Consider the following 18056-nt stretch of genomic DNA (forward strand, 5'->3'; position numbering starts at 1 on the left):
ATAATAGGATTGTGTCCATTGATGCCTCAAACGTTCCCTGACGTTTTAATTGATTGGATATGGTGCTCAAAAGTTATTGCATTATAGACCAGAGAAATACCATTAAGTTGAGGGTTAGACCTCACTTTGCCTGGCCAAATACTGCCCTCAAGACTAACCAAAATATAATTTTGGATACTCCATGGCAACATATAAAAAAGATTTGAATGCATTTTTAATTTATGTGGTGGTGTCACTGTCACTTTATTGATTTCACTCAGTAGGTGATAATCCTGTATGCTGCATGCTCATGGTCTGGTCAAATGATTTCTTATCTCCTGAAGTTAGTCACAGAGCTAAATTAATAAGACAAATTTTAACCTAAATCATGTGTGTGGCATTTGTAATATATTTTGCACCGTCCTGTGGGGGTTTTGTACTTGCCTTCAACTCTTCCCTTAGACTATAAAGGTCCTTCCTAGGAGATGTGGGAGGAGATTTTTTTTTTTTTTTTTTTTTTTTTTTTTTTTGAAGGCAAGTTAGGTGCTTGACTTCCCTTTATGCTCTTGAAAAACTCTCCTTACAACAAGAGTGCAGGTTTCACCCTCTTATTCAGGTGACTTTATCCAAAACTGGACTCAGATTGACTTGATGTCATTTGCACATACCAAAACGTTTCCAATATACCATGGGGTCAGTATTTTATCAATATATAGCACAGTGCACTAGACTTGTTGCCTAAAACACTGACAAATCTGCAGACGTAGTCATTTCTGAACTTAATATTTTTCCACAGTAATTTCTAACAATAATATTTTAATTATTCCCAGACAAATACTGGAGCACCATTTAATGCTCTGTGAGCCCTGTGGCCTGAAGCCCTAGACCAGGGGTCAGCAACCTTTCAGCAGTGATGTGCCGAGTCTTCATGTATACACTCTAATTTAAGGTTTCATGTGCCAGTAATACATTTTAATGTTTTTTAGAAGGTCTCTCTATAATATATAACCAAACTACTGTTTATATGTAAATTAAACAAGGTTTTCAAAATGTTTCAGAAGCTTACTTAAAATTAAATTAAAATGCAGGTCTTATTAGTCTAGTGCGATCCTTGCCCTTGCTTTTCCTTGCTGAGTTTTCCAATGTCTGGTGGCACCTATTTAGATACTTTAAGCTGCACACAGGCTTCTGAGTTCTAAGCTGATAACCAGCTGGTAGGAGGTCAGCGGCTGGAACCCCAGATCAGTAGCTGAAGTGAGTGGAACTGGCGGCTGGTAGGGCTGAGCAGGGCCGGAAGCCTGGACCCTGTCTTGCAGGGAGCCTGTGCTGGAACTCCAACCGGAAGCACGGTGAGTGGGGCTGCGGTGAGGACCCCGGCTGGTAAAGGGCCAGCAGCCAGAACCCCAGAGCGGCAGTGGGCTGAACGGATCAGCCAGCTCAGCTCTAGAGTTTCAGGGGTGGGCTGAGTGTCTCCGCCAGCCCCGCTCTGGGGTTTCAGCTGCCAGCCAGGGTCTCAGCCCACTACCAGCCTGGGGTTCCTTCACCCAGGCCGGCAGCGGGTGCTGAGTGGGACCGGTGGCGGGACCCCAGAGCAGCGGCAGGATGAGAGGCTCAGCCTGCCCCATGTGCCATCAAAAATCGGCTCGCATGCCGTAGGTTGCCGACCCCTGCCCTAGGCAGTAGAGAGCTCACTATTGACACCTGTTGGTGAATAGGGAGAAGAGCAGCCTAGAACTGCTTGAGAACTCTATGTGGACCAGGGAGGTCTCTGCTGGCATCTGTTGGTTGACATGGGGAAATGACGGCATAAGCCAGGCCTTAGTGACAGTTGGGAGAATTCTGATTAACGGACAGTTAAGTGTTTGAGTTTGGGGGGCAATAAATGCTATTGTCAACTGTGGAAATGTCAGGACAGGAGAACTACACCAAAGGTCCCTGATGTGAGGGGTCTCCGTGGCCAACACTGGAGGCAGGTATAGTTGGGTAATAGCCTGGGCAAGGCTACAAGGAGAAAGTGGGAAATAGGAAAAGGGGCTCCGGCCTTGTGCTGGGAGAATGCCTTTCTGGTGGTGAGGACTTAGTTAAGAATCCTTTCTACCTCTGATCCCTCTCTAAAGGCTTGGCACAGAGGCAGCTCCAAGACAGTGGATAGCTTGGAGGTAGCAGACTGAGCTGCAGTGGATCTGAGGCAATGGGCTCAGCTGAAGTGGATCTGAGGCGTTGAGCTGAGCTGAGTGAGATTTGAGGCAATAGACTGGGAAGCTGAAGCAGATTTGAGGCAACGGGCTGGGCTGAGCTGAGGTGAATTTGAGGCAAGTGGCTGAGCTGAGCTGAGGCGGCACTGAGACGGGTGACAACACTGAGGTAACAGACTGAACCTGCAGAGAGCAGCAGCCTGCCTGAGGGACTCCACTGCAGGCCTCCCTACCCAGCACTCAAAACTGACATCGCTTCAGCTGGGTTAGGTGGTGGAGCCTCTGGAACATCCCAGTCAGCTGCCAAATCCTTGGACCTGCCAGAATCCTTGGACTTCTCTAGCCCTGGTCAGCAAACCCTGAGTGGGGAACTGGGGAGGAGGGAAGTGTCTAGAATGCATTAGCCTCCCACCACTGCAAGAGGGAGGTTGAGGCTGGGACTGTTCTTAGGATGCCCTGGGCGAGGGAGACTTATCTAATAGGCGCTGTTAATTTATTAATTGTTGGCTTTCCTAAGTTTATTCTGTTGTCCCCCGTCCCCCCCGACCCCTGCCCCCAATACATTCTCTTTGTTTTAAACCCCTGGACGCAGTGCTTGTGAATGGGGGAGTATTGCCCATAAAGGGTGCCTAGGCTAGGGTGGTGTGTGTGTGTGTGTGTGTGTGTGTATATATATATATAGTTTCCCAGGTTTCAGGGTGGGAGCCTGAGCCAGTGTTTAACTCCTCAGAAGGAACCTGGGCCCTTTTGCTGCTGAGAGTACCTGGCAGAAAGAGTTAAGATGCATTTTCATCATTTCATGGCTGTCTTTTTCATGTATACCACAGTTGTTAATGTGATACAGATATATAAGTACAGAGAGAGAAATGCCTTAGAACTTGTGTGGCTCTATAGTGCCAAGTGTATGTATTGCCAGTTTTCTTTACTATAAATGCTATAGTATTATAGTAATGTTGCACACTTCGATTTATTGGATGAGCCACTCAGGCCACCTCTCTAGAGGATCGCCCACTGGCATGGGTGGTTTGTGAGAGCAGTGTCTGTCTTATGACTAGTCAGTTTAAGGGCTGCCAGTGCCAGATGTTCCCCATTGGGCATGGAGGGTCAGATAGTTTCATTGAGGCCAGAAGCACCCATTGCAGTTCCAGGCAAAAAAGTTTTTCCCTTCCCTTTTCTTGATGTCATTTGTTCATTGCCACTAATAGAATGTTAAGGTTATAATATTAGGACCTTGCATGGTCTCTCTTAAAGAGCTTTGATTCTACCCTTTGAGCAAAGAATGGCACTTGCTGGTGTGCTTTGCCTTCCTTGAGCCACTTGGTAGGCTTGGCTAAAAGTAGTGGTAAGCTGTAAGCATTTGACAAAGAGTTGCTGTACTAATCGTGTTTCAAAGAGGTCATTTTATGTTGGTGAGAGTCCAGTGTGGTAGCAGCGCACTAACAGGAACCTCTAATTAATCTTCGCCTCAAACAGAGGATCAGGAGTAAGTTAGGCCCCAGGATCTCCAAGTGAGGATTAGGATACTGCACTTCAAGCATTAAGCATTAGGACTAGGAGTCACAAGACTTGTGCAATATTTCTGACTGCCAAAAACTTCTGTTGTGCTATTTGACTGCTACAGGCTTTGAGTAAGTGGCTTAATATATCTGCATCTAGTTCTCTATCTGTAAAATAGAGATAAAATGTACCTGTTAATAAACTGAAGGGATTCAGAGATGAGCAACAAAATAACCTAGGAGGCTAGTCAGATTGACATATGAGTAAATGTTAAAGGAATCTATTTCTGTATTGTGGGTAGAGCTGGGTGAAATTGTATATTTGAATAGTAAATTTGCTGAAAATGCAGTTTCGGGCAAATAATGTTGGCCAAATAAAATAATGAAAAAAAAATTAAAAAGATTAAATTGGTTGTTTAACATTTTCAGAATGAAACATTTCAACTTTGTTTTAAAGTAGTGTTTTGTTTAGAAATTTAGCCAGATTTGTTTAAAAAATTTTTAAAAGATGAAAACAGAACACAACAAAACAAAATAAACCCTTCTCAATTTTCTGGTTTAGCAAAACATTTAATTCAACCCAAAACAATTTTTTTCCAATTTTTAATTTCATCAAGAAAAACAAACAAAAAAAAAAAACCTCTCACTTTCAGTTTTCAACTAAATGGTGTGTGTGTGTGTGTGTTTTTTGTTAGGGAGTGGGGGGTGGGAGGTAGGAATCAGTATGGCCACCAAACCAAAAAGTTAAATATTTGCTTAGTTCTAATCATGGGCTAAGATAACTAAAGGGAAGACAAAAATCTACAAATAAGTTAGAACAGAGAAGTTTCAGGTGGGGTATGTGGCAGTTTTATTGGGGTAGTAAGAATTAAGGTGAGAGGGAATATTAAGCTGATTATCAGAAAAAAACTTCATGAAAGTGAGATCTTAGGCTTTTGAAGATCCATCACTTGGAAATCATACAACTTGGCAAAGCTATTAGAAAATGTCCTCTTGGGAACAATTCTTGGCAAGAAGATAGATATGGAAAAGTCCTGTTCCTGGTAGATCACGCGTTCCAACTTTGTAGGATTGTTGATCACCCCATGAGAACAGCTAAGGACTTCTGAATAAGAATAACCTTCCTACCCTTAAAAAGGATTCATATGTAGAACTGGTTTGTACCCCTGGGCTATGCTTTCTGTTTCAGCAGTGTTAGTCGGGAGACTGTACTTGGTCCTGGTACTCAACAACTTAGTTTATGGATGGTTTCTCTAGCTCAAGACACAAGCACTTCAGTGACACCTTTGAAGTGGCCCTTCTAGTCTTTGAGCCCAGTGATCCAAGTAGAGTTTTCAAAATAGTTCCTTCAGAACTAGTCATTTTCACCAATCAAGATTTTTGAGTGAATACTCCAGGCTGCAACCCTATATGGCTAATTGTCTGCCCTAAAGATTTTTAAGACAGCTTTTCCTAGCCCTGACCTTGAGCAGAAGCAAAGAAATTTTTGAGCCATGATTTCAAGGAGCTGGGAGGAGGAGAAACATCAGCTGCTACAGACCTGTTCTGAGCTGACAATTGAATATAAAAATAGAATATAAAAAACAGCTATACTGGGACAGACCAATAGTCCATCTAGCCTAGTATCCTGTCTTCCAACAGTGGCCAATGCCAGGTGCATCAGAGGGAATGAACAGAATAGGCAGTCATCAAGTGATCCATTCCCTGTCATCCATTCCCAGCTTTTGCCATTGATGGACCTAGCCTCCTTGATCCATTCCCAGCTAATAGCCATTGATGGACCTAGCCTCCTTGAATATATCTAGTTCTTTTTTTAACCCTGATATGGTTTTGGCCTTCACAACATTACCTGGCAAAGAGTTCCACAGGTTAATTGTGCGTTGTGTGAAGAAGTACTTCCTTTTGTTTGTTTTAAACCTGCTGCCTATTAACTTCATTGGGTGACCCCTAGTTTTTGTGTTATGTGAAGGAGTAAATAACACTTCCTTATTCACTTTCTCCACACCAGTCAAGATTTTATAGACCTCTGTCAACTTCCCCCAGTCTTTTTAATCTCTCCTCAGAGGTAAACTGTTCCGTGCCCTTAATCATTTCAGTTGCCCTTCTCTGTACCTTTTCCAATTTCAAATATTATATGGGGCTTCCAGATCTGCATTCGGTGGCTGTTTGGCGCATATGCCATCTGTTTTGATGGTGCCACATTGAACTAGTGCCTTCTTCAGTATCACAGGGGTTAGAACAATACAAAGTCCAAGTCAATTCAGACTATTCACACAGCTCTCAAAGAGTATTAGCATATGCTATGCTGTAGGCATAGAAATTTCAAATCAGCCTTTTTGAACTAAAATGACGTACAAAAAAGGAATCCAGCCAGGAGATCTGTTTTGTGCAAAAAGCGGTAAAAGAATACATAATATTTTGTCACCAATGTAGGTAGATTGAGGTCTTTTAACTCACAATGAATTTGGAATTAGCTACAATCCTCTCTCTGCTGGCTTGAGGTTTCACGAGCTGCTCTGCAATTAGCTAAAGCAGCAATCACCTAGGAAGCCAAAACCCTAAAATGAAGCCCTCCACAAAACAGCACTTACTTAATTAGGTTTTGCCACACATCTCACAGGTTCACATGGTGCAGCCTTTCTTACATTCCCTCCCACTGGGCAACATGTGACTAAGCACAGAAATGCTTCAACACAAAGTTGTTTGCAGACCGAGATGACTGCAAAAGAGAACTGATGGGGCTAATATGCAAAGTTTTCAGCTCCATGTGTAAAGTGCTTCATGTAGATGGCAACTGATTCATCAGTTTCCCTGTGCATTGTATGTGTGTTCTGGTAGATAGCAAAGGAAACTAGGATCTAGAACTCCTAGGTTCTGGTTCCATCTTTGTCACTTTCCATGTGACCTTAAACTGAGGCACAGAGGTTAAATGGCTTGTCTATCTATCTGAAAAATAGGAATAACAGCTTACCTGTAATGCAAAGCTTACACCAGTATCCCTTAGTCATATAAATATATTTCTTTCATTACAGTAACTCCTCACTTAACATTGTAGTTATATTCCTGAAAAATGCAACTTTAAGTGAAACGATGTTAAGCGAATCCAATTTCCCCATAAGAATGAATGTAAATGGGGGGTTAGGTTCCAGGGAAATATTTTTTTGCCATACAGTACAGTACTATAGTTGGGAGGTGCTCACACCTTACCTCACATAGGCACAGCCCACTGGCACTGGAGAAAATGAGGCAGGCATGGAGGCTGAAGGTACTGTAGGCTAGGAGAAGCATATTGTGCGGTGAGGGGGGGCTCAATCTTCGGCCCGCCCACGCCACCTCTTCCCCCAAGCTCCCACCCTTAACCCTCCTCTTCTTCCCCCCCTCCCCCTTTACTCCACACACCGCATCCACGCTCCTCCCCTGTTTCCTGCCTGCGGCAATCAGCTAGCTTGCAGCATTCAGGAGGGAGCGGGAGAAGTGAGGACATGGCTTGCAGGCTCCCCCTCCCTTCCCTGCCTCCTGACCATTGAAAGCCAGCTGATTACCATGGGCAGAAGGCAAGGAACCGGGGGGGGGGGGGAGGGGGAGGTGCTGATCTGAGGGTCTGCTAGCAGGTGGAGGGTGCTGTGGGGCAGTGGGGGTATAGGGCAGCTGATAGGGGGGCTGCCAGCTGTGGACAAAGCAGGCAGCCAAACGACATTGAAGCATTGCACAACTTTAAATGGAGCATGTTCTGTAATTGAGCAGGGACTTAAGATCGAAACAACATTAAGCAAGAAGACGTTAAGTGGGGAGTTACTGTACTTCTGACCCTCATCACTGTAGAGTGCATATCCTTTGACTTTTGTAGAATCAGGCCTGTAGCTATTTGCAATCTTTGCATGGAAAATGCTATCAAAGCACAACTAATAGTTTATTTATTAACATATTAGGGCTACAGATTGAAATGGATAAAAATTGACTTCTGCAGCCAACATACAGTTTTGTTGACTTGTTAAAATGTGCCTATCACGATCTTTGTCTGCACATACATACATTAACAATCAATAAAGGATTAAATGCACACACAAAAACCTACATGTATGAAACTGACCTCAAATCTGCCATCATGTTCACAGCCCCTTTAAGTGAGCTCTTTCATTCTGTTAATATGTTGAGATTTAAAACGAGTGTTTGTAAATCACAATAAAACTTGGTCTGCTGTTTCTTCTAAGACGAGCTTTGTCACTTTGGTTGTGCTGATGTAGATCTTGCTGTCTTATGCTTCAGAAGAAACATTCTTTTTTGGAATTCCTGTGGGAGGTGTAATATACTGAACCAACTTGCATCCAATATATAAGCTTCCTATCTACCTACTTTTATTTAATATAAGAAAGTTTATAGTGGACCGTGCACCTTCATCATTTAGCTGTGTCATGTGCTATCCATAGGCAATAACGTTGTAGCCACAGTCTCTTTTATATGTTTATATTTGGCAGTATAAGCTCTTTTATTTTCCCCACATGGCCAGAACTCCCCAGTCAAACCACCATGTCAAATTTTGTGGAGCATATTTCTGTATTTATACTATTTTATAAAAGCAGCTTTGTTTACCTGCTGATATTGGACTAGGTTTGGCATCTTTGTTTCTAGACTCCTAAAGGGATATAAGCAAGTAGTCTAGGCCCAAATGTATGTGGTGTTAAAGAAATTTAAATAAACCTGATACCATAATTAAGATGAGCAAATCGGCTTTGTCTAATTTAAAGGCACTCACACGCAAGTTGGCTTGAAAACGTCGCTCATGGTAATTATTAGGTTCACTTTCTGTTTAGTAGACTTGTAATTTGGCAAGTGATAGAGAATAGGCTAGAGTACTAACAGGATAGCTTAGGGCTTTTATAGACTTAGAAAAAGCATATAATGAAGTGAAGAGAAGGATGCTTGAATCAGTGCTGAGGAAATATGGAGTGTCTGATTTAATAACTATGGTGAATGTATTATATAGATCACCTAAAACAATCACCTGAACATGGTTTTAGATAAGCGCCTTTGAAATGAAATGAAAGTTGGACTGCATCTGGGGACAGCCCTCAGTCCTCTGCTGTTTGTTATATCGATGGACTATGTCAACAGGAAGATCCCAATGGGAAAAGGTGAGAGACTGCCATATGCAGACGACATAGCAATAACGGCTTCCTCAAAAGAAGTCTCAGAGGAAATAGTAAACCAGTGCTATGACCAGCTAAGTAGGCATGGGATGAAATGAGCATGACTAAAACTGAGTGTGCCAGTAGAGGTGCCACAAGAAAATTGGATATATAGAGATTAATGGAGTACAGCTAAACCAGGCTGACCAGTTTAAGTACCTTGGTGGCTGGGTTACAGAAGATGGTGAGCTTGAATGTGAGATATAGTCCAGACTGGGGAGTGCTGGAAGAGTGTGGAATAACATCTCAAGTGTTATCTGACAAGCATATGCCACTGAAATAGAAAGCCCAGCTGCATAGAACAATGGTGCAAAAGCATTGGTGATAGAGAGAGCAGATTCAATGTCAGCAGGTGTTTGAGATAAGATGTCTTTGCTCTATAAAAGGAGTTACACAAAGAGACAGATTTCTAAATGAATGTATTAGAATGGAAGTCAAAGTTCATGTTCTGGCTGACAAAATCCAGGAAGCATGACTTCACTGGTTTGGACACATACAGAGGATGAATGAAGAGATCCTGGTGAAAATAATGTAAACAGCAGAGGGTGGTAGGAAAGAAACCCTTAGGAAGCAATGGATAGATTGCAACAAAGAAGATGGTAGGCAGGTGGACCTTGGACAGATGAAGATAGCAGATGCTTATACAATGACACAGCCTCAGATGATGAGATAAGGGGAAGACTGTCATAAGTAGATAGGTAAGGTAAGGGTTAATTTTCTTTTGCCTGTAAAGGGTGAACAAAGGGAACCAAACACCTGACCAGAGGACCAATCAGAGAACTGGATTGTTTAAAAGTCAGGGGCGGGCATTGTGTAACTCTCAGGTCTTTTTGTTTTGCCCAGCTATGGAGGAAACATCTTTTCTGCTAACTCCTATTCTTTCTAATATTTTCCTACAAAGTGTGAGTACAAAGCCACAAGGCAAACAGGCTGTTATATGCTTGTGTTGTATTTACAGGTGTGTTGATTTGCTGGACTGGTTTTAAAGGGGCTATCTTTTAAATCAGACTGTTTATTCATATTTTCTTATAAGCAAGAGCCTGTATTGATCTCTTAATGCCAGTATTATTGTTTTGTATTTTCTTTCTTTTTATATAAAGTTCTTTTTTAAAACCTGGCTGAGTTTTTGGGGTTCTCCGTGAGGCTACAGGAAGGGGGTTGGAAAATCCTATAATTAGCTTACTAGATTTGAATGCATCGCCTCAGGGGGAGGGTGATTTTCCTCTTGTGTTTAGCCCTTCAAGGAGTTAAGTAACTGCATTCGCCCGAGGCTCACCCGGGAAAAGGGAAGCGGGACAGCTGGGATGAGAGAGGAGAACCCAGGGGTCTGGGTCTTGGGGGTCTTCCCAAAGGAAGTTGGGGAGTCCACAGAGGGGGTCCCCCAAGGAGTATTTGGGGAATCCAGGCTGATAAGAGCCTAATTCTTATCTGGTGGCAGCGAGAAAAAATCCAAGCTGGTAGTGAGCTTGGGGAAAGGTCCCAGTAAACACTCAGATTTTGTACGCTAAAGTCCAGATCTGGGACAGACGTTTACCACAAAGACGTGAACAGAAAAGGAAAGAGGCAGGAGTAAATAAATCAGATAGAAAAACTAGGTGGTAAAGGGAGGGGGATAGAAATGACAGCAGGAAAAATGCCCGGGGTGTATGCATGTGCATTATGTAGGCCACCCACTTTTGCCATCTACTTTAGGTGTCTGGGATCTTCTGTCCATAATACATAACATACATTTCCTTTTTAGCTAGAAAAACATTTCTTGTTTTCTTTAAGTGAATCACCCTTTGAAGAAAATGAGTTAAAGTTATGCAGAAATAAGGTTCACAGACTTAATTAGTGTGCAACCTCCATGTTTCCTCCATTTCTCCTAATAGTAAACTGTATAGGCATCTAGCATCAAAGGCATCACTGTGGCTTAATTTAGCTAGCTAAACCGAAGTATAGCAGACCAATGCATTATACCTGGAGAAAACTTCCACTAGCAAGAAAACTGAGACACAAATAGTAAAGCTGAAAAGGAAATAATCGTGAAAGTAATAGAAATGACAGTACCAGAGTCTCCCTGAAGTTGTCTTCAAGGCTGCATAGAAGTACTTTGTGCCCAATTATCCCCTCACACCAGTTTTACAGAATGAATTCTATTGAATTCAATGGGTTCACTCCAGTCTTACACTCCTGAGAGCAGAGTTTGGGTCTTTCTGTTTGGATCAGAGCTTTGTGCAGGGAAGTTCCTTGAGGGCTGACAACGTTCTCTTCCCAGAGGCAGCAGAGCAGTAGTCTCCCCTTCAGGAAGGGGTTGGCATATGCATCCACATAATTACGGATTAATTAGCCATATACCTATTTAAAAAACAAACACACACCAAACCTTCAGCGTAGGGTGGATGAAGCTCCTGCTGAGTGAGCACAGCTCCATTGCACACGTGGATATGGGACCCTATTGTCCAGGTTTCCTCCATCCTGGCCCTCATGCAGAGGGGTTGCACTACTTCTGCTGGCTACTAGGCAGCCTGGGAGGTGAGGCCAGGATTTGCCCAATGGTGGAAAACTGTTGGGATTATTTTGCATAATGACAGGTTTCAGAGTAGCAGCTGTGTTAGTCTGTATCTGCAAAAAGAACAGGCCACAAGTACTCCTGTTCTTGTTGGGTTTATGTGGTTCTGTACTAATTATGAACACAACAGTCATTAATAATGGCACAAAGCAATTTCAATTTACTCACATTGTCTACTTTAGTGGCAAGATTACATTAATTAAACTGATCTTAAACATGGTTTTAAACTCTCCCCTCAGGATAATCAGTTTTAAGTATGATTTGCCTGACCACTGAAGGGGAAATGCTTTGGACTGGTAGAAGCATGTTGCTTTACCATTTTCTAAACAGCTATGGCTGGCTATGCAACAGTTATAAAATTACTGCTGCCAACAAACTGCTATTGCTGTCCTCATTGAAGACAGGCCCTTAAAGAGAAGATGTAATACAAAGTGAAAACAACCAGCAAACTGGTTAGATTACAGATTAAGTGCTCTTTAATAGTCAATTTGGTGATCAAATAATTCACCATGAAAGTGCCCCTTGAGGCCACTTATTATAAACTGCGATATGCAGATGTCCGTTAAAACATGTTCACTGTACTAGTGAGATTTTCTGTCACCAATTTCAGTCCTAATCTAGCCAATGTGTGTGTGTGTTTCTTTGAAGCTTTCCAGGGTGATCAGAGTACTTTTTGGGGCATCTAGTAAGGATTCCTGTTTCATGATCCCATGAGTCTATCTGACTGATGTAAGTTGGCCCTCAGTGGTACCTGTACATGTCATAGCAAAGTTAGACAAAGGCACTAGAAAGTTTGCTCCAGTACAGGTAGCTGCTGTGTAGGTGTCCCAAAATGCCTCTATCATTATCTTGCAGTTCTGAGCCACACTTGAACAATAACTGCTGGACATGAGAACCTTGGTGATATATCTGTGTCAGCAATGTCTGTTTCAGACTGTTAAAGCATTTTATCACATTTCCACTTCAGACCAAATGTACTTTGAACTCAGTTTCTGAGAAGACACCCAACTAACATCCTCCTAATTGTCCTCTTCACAGTAAAATATTTTAAATTGTCTTGGGGGAGGGATAGCTCAGTGATTTGAGCATTGGCCTGCTAAACCCAGGGTTGTGAGTTCAATCCTTGAGGGGGCTACATAGGGATCTGGGGCAAAAATCAGAACTTGGTCCAGGAGGGTGGCCTCACCTCAGTGACCTTTCAGGGTCCCTTCCAGTTCTACAAGATAGGTATATCTCCATATATTGTATTTAATTGGGGCAATGCTCTATGAGAATAAAGGGAGATCTGGTACATTTAGTCCCTGTCTGAGAGGCTGAAGCTCTGATTACTGGGAAAGCTCAGCAACTTCACTGCACTTGGTTGCAGGGAGTCTTTCTCTCTGTTTGCACAGTGTCTAGAGCAGTGGGGCTATGGTCTCGGTGCAATTGTAAAACAAACACACAATATTCCCACAACAAACTCATGAACAATCTGCTGACCAGGAATTATTTGGCCATAATGAATACATTTGAGAAAGCAGCAATCTGTTTGCAGGCAATTTTAAAAGAGAAGAGGAGGCAAAGATAATCAAATCATTCATTATAATTTTTTTGTCAAGATCTCTTTCCCAAAATAGCCCATGTCCCAGCAGGTGTATATTCAGCTCTTAGATGGCTTGACTGACAAGAGTGTGCCTTGCTAACTACCATTGTGCTCTGTCCAACTCAATAAAGCATACTTTCTGGTTTAAATACCTGGTTTCATGTAGTGATCAATCTCCCTTCAGTTAAAGACTCGTGAATCAGGATTTGATTTTGTGGGAGCAGAATTCCTTAAATCCACAAAATGGCTTGTGTGCAAATGCTAGTTACAGCTGGGATTTCTCATAAAAGCAGTAAGCTACAAGACAGCTTGTGCACAATGTACAGATGGAAAATGATCACCAATCAGCCTGAGTCATGTGCTGGTTGTTGGTAAAGATGAGGAACTGTTTACAGATGACTTAGAGCTTGTTGTGTTCATAATTGTTTTTTATAGCAACATTCTTGTTGTTATATAAAGGTTAGAGATGACTTGCAAGCACAAACAAATATTTATTTCATAGGCAGGAGCACCAAGAAAAAATTCAGCTGTAATGTAGATCTAGAGAGAGACATAAACATTACAGTAGGTGGACAACATTACATAGAACAATTGGTTTGTTCACACTTCTCTGAATATTCCTTATTGATGACTATAGATTGTCTAGTTTGTTGATTTTTTGTTACTTAATAAATAACAGTAATGTGGATTCATGTTTTGATGCAAGACTCAGTAGAGTCCTGCTTAGAAATACACATTAATTGGATATCAAAACACCCCAACACTTACACACTCAACCCCATATTTCCCTTAAACGAAGTCTGTGTCATTTTTAGAAGCTACACATTCCTACCTGTGATAAATAATCATTCTCTAGTTAGCCTAATTTTTCGGCTGAGTCTAAACCATAAAGTTGGAGTGCAGATATAAATTTCCCTGATATGTGGGTGTGTTCAGATCCAGAGATTTGATTCAGCCCTGTGTATTGTAAAGAAGAGGCCCAGAAGTGAATTCTCGATATGAAGCTAACTTCTTCAAATTTCAGGAGTGGTTGATTCAGGATTTTGGTTTGGCCAACTATACAGGAAAGAGATATCTGTGAATTTCAGAGGTGGATCTAAATTTGGATTTAGAGTTATGATTCCACATTACCCATTAAAGAGTAAAGGATGAATAGCTAAAAAATAGCGCTTCCCTATGGGATTTCACTTCCCATAAGCCTAATTCTGTAGCTGCTCTACACATGAAACTCCCATTGAAGATCACACAAAAGTCAGTTATAGAATCAGGACACAAAGTCGCAATTAATACAAAACAAACAGATGTGTTCGTAGGGTGAAAAAAACTCCTTTCTGTTCAAAATTCAACCTATCGAGTAACCCAGTCGTTCTGCGCTTTATTAGTTCAAAACAACGTTAATTTTTTTTTTTTGAACTCCAAGCAGCATGGCTCAGGGTCAAACTGGATAACATATTGGAAAAATAAGTCAGAGGAAAGAAACATCTCACTGACTGTGTCCATTTAACTGATTGCAGAAAGGTTTTTAAGCCCATTTGGGAAAATATGAAGTGTGAACAAAGCTTGACAATCATATATAAACTTTTGAGCACCAACCAAATAAAACACATAGGGCTCCATTTACCACAAAAAGATATAGCCATTCCATAACTTTCCTCTTTTGCATACACTGCTGTTCAGGATGTAATTGTGTGGGTTTGGATGATGGCCTAGAAGTATTCATGTGCAAAAAATTAATACTCTTCTGTTAAGGGTGACACCTATGAAAGGGTTAACTGTGTCAGCTATCAGTAACTACTAGTTAACAATATCTTGTTCTCCTAGTAGGATTAGGGTTTGAATGGTGTAATCTATTTAATATGTATCGTACATACCCAATATATCTTGGTTTAGTACATTATTGTCACTTCCAGCCTACAAGGAGAGTTGTGTAGGGGAAATTTCTCTGGAGTTGGATTGATTGGTTTACTGTAATTTGGGAAAAAATGTCTCTTTATCTTTGCATCTTTCTGATCTCCTGTTCCTATAAATTCAGTTAAGATGAGTTGAATTAATCTGATTAAAAAATCAGTTATTGTTAGATATTTCTTACAAATTCTGGAACACTATTACTCCAAATGTAGGAGTAAAATAAACTAAACTCTTAATTCATTAGCACATACCATTTTGCTGTGATTCCTACAGCCGCAAAAACAGTGGTGGTAATAATATAGAAGCAGCAGCAGGATCCTCTAACAATATCCCTCGACCTCATCATCATTCCTCCTTCCCCACGTGTTATCTGCGGTCCACCATGGTATGTCATTTTAGGACCGCTATATAGCTGGATCCTGAGAACACAGGTAGGAGAGGTAATGGACTTCCCTAGTGAAAACACCAGTCAGTGTAGACAGCATAAACTCTTGCAGCCTCTGATGGACTTTACACCTTCCCCTGGCTGCTGTTAAACCATCCTGGCCAGAGTGGGGTTTTATCTCTGACTCAGGAAGTCAATGTCATATACTATATAAAAAATAAATTTTGGCATGGTACACTGGATACCCAGGCCTTTACCTCCCTTGTCCCCTTCTCCACCTCACCTTGCAAATGACTGAGGTTGAACACAGGGCTGGGAATTGTTTTGGTTTCTGCATCTTTCTGGGACATGTCAAATTATACTTCTGCAGTGCTTAGTTGAGGGAAAAAGTCATGGAAGTGGCTCCTTTTTACTGATTTCTATGGAGTGTAATCTGTGGGAGATTGTGCATTTTTTCATTGGAATAGAGCCCTTCGGATTTCTTTCACAAACGATATGAATTTACAAAATTATTCTTTTTTTGCACAAAGCTAACCTAACTTTTCTGGAAGGAGATTGTGCACAAGACATGTACATCCTACTCTAGTTCACAACCACTCATTGCTCTTGGTAGCTTGAAGAAAAGTAACAAATGTTTTAGATAACACTACATCTTAGTTTATTTGGAAACACATTTCTCTCTGCTGTAGAGTTTCATCATTTTCATTGGGGTTTTGGGACTGCAAAATCCTTCACAAACTGTAATCTAGTGTAGCTGTAGCGTAGCAATTGTCCCTGGACAGATATACTTGATGTTTTTAAATGTCTTTTCTCTCTTGAACTTCTATGATTTTTCTGATGTGTTGGTATTTAACTTGATACAAATGGTAATAAATGGACAAGGTTTTCAGAAGTGACTAATGATTTTGGGTGCCCAACTTGACACACCTTATGCAACACGATTTTCAGAAATTACCAACCAAGCAGGCTCTGTTAAATGTCTCAAGTTGGGCCCCCCAAAACTGAGGCATCTAAAATCATTAATCACTTTTGAAAATTTCAGCTAAGTATCTTTTAAAAAGCTGTAGTCATTGAAGGAATTATGTTTCCAAGATATTGTGTGATGGGTTTTAGCCACATGACTCTTACTAACTTTGAGGAGCTAAATGGCTATGAACCCTCACTTAAAATATATACTGTATGAGTCCAGTTTTCAAAGAAAATGGGGTGGTATTTGCACAAACATCAAAGCCTAAGTGCTTGGATTGGAGTCCTAACATGAACTCTCTACTGACTTCAGGGGGGTGTAGAGTAAGGCTGTGAAAAATCTGACTATGCACCATCTAGTAATTCACTGCAAGACTTGTGGCCCTCAGGATCCTTGATTCTACTGCTAAATGAGCCACTGATTAACACTGGACAAGTCACTCAACTTCTATGCCTTACTCAAACCAAGTAATACAAAAGTAGATAAAACTAAGACTTCACTGATAAAACAGGCTTTCTAGCTGATCTGATTTGTAAATTCTGAAAAAGAAAGGATCACTTTCATTACTGATACTTTAGTTCTGTTCCCTCAAGACACCAATTGCAAATGCCTGATTACAGCCATGTTCATAGATGCTTAGCTCTCTTCGCTGTGCTTGTTCTTTTAAATTTAATTGTAATAAGGTGTTTTACTGCCACTACTGTGGAGAGGTATCCCAATCACGAATGCCCAATCACACAAAGGTCTGTTTTGGGGCTATCCTTTAATTGAATTTGCCGTCCAGGCCCACCTCCCATCTGGAAAATCCTGCTGATTTCTCCGCATCCCTCAAGAGAATCTGACCTTCCAAATGTGAATCCCCAGCAATCTCTCTTATCTTGACCAAGGACAGAAAGTTTAAATACTCATACTACCCACCCACCCTGGTCTCCAAGTCCTCTCTCTCCCTCTATCAGTTGCAGCCTTGTGATTAGCCTATTATTCAGGACACCCAGCTTTCCTGACACCAGTATACATAAAGAAGTATATGAAACAGCTGATTCCTCTCTCGGACCTTAAATTTGGCACTTCTTGAGCAAGTCCCACTCCTAACAGTACTTACATTCTTCCTCACCCCTGTTAATAATATATATAATGTAATATAACCATCCAATATTTCTGTTAAGACACTGCACAATAGAGAATGAGGGACTGGTCCAAAGCAATGAGAAGGTATCAGAAACTGTAGGGGGGTTATTTGATTGTCCACAGTCTGACTGATTTTTTTCCATGTCCATTTTCCTTAAAAGTTTATTCAGATTATAAACAATTCTCTGCTTTGATGCACATTTTGTACTGACCCTGCAACCTACCTGTCCTAAATATGGATACACCAAATTCTGACAGATCCAGAGGTGAATTTGAAGCTATATGTCAGCACACATGCACATCCATATAGTACTTTGATTAAAATATTTAAAGTGCTCCTGGTGTCTCGAGAAAAACTTTAATATTTTTCCTCTCTTATTTTGAAGTAACATATGTTCTTTGTTTCTTAGGCCTGCTCCCCTGCTGCTCTTTAGTCTTCTTGTAGTATGGTTCTTGAAAAGAGTTTGTGACAGTGAAACAGGTTGTTTGGAGATGCAGATGCTACATATAGGACCAATACACCTCAGGCAGTTCGGTTTTTATATTATTTTGAATGTTTACATCCCTGAATCTGAACTAAACAGTGCTTCAGCTCTTTCAGAAGTGTTTAACATCTACCTTTAGTTACATAACTCACTGATTTTTTTATTGGCTTCCCCTACTGTAACTATTATTTCCT

General features: G+C 41.2%; 1 long non-coding RNA gene across 1 annotated transcript; it reads left to right on the forward strand.

Annotated features, from left to right (window-relative positions):
• The first annotated feature begins 1025 nt into the window (after positions 1–1025).
• Positions 1026–11342, forward strand: LOC142047257 (uncharacterized). Its single transcript, XR_012656450.1, has 4 exons — positions 1026–1328; positions 2097–2537; positions 8787–9546; positions 10408–11342. It is a non-coding gene; the product is annotated as an uncharacterized LOC142047257 (long non-coding RNA).
• Positions 11343–18056: the final 6714 nt, after the last annotated feature.

Source organism: Chelonoidis abingdonii, chromosome 9 (genome assembly GCF_003597395.2).
Source record: "Chelonoidis abingdonii isolate Lonesome George chromosome 9, CheloAbing_2.0, whole genome shotgun sequence".
NCBI lineage: Eukaryota > Metazoa > Chordata > Testudines > Testudinidae > Chelonoidis > Chelonoidis abingdonii.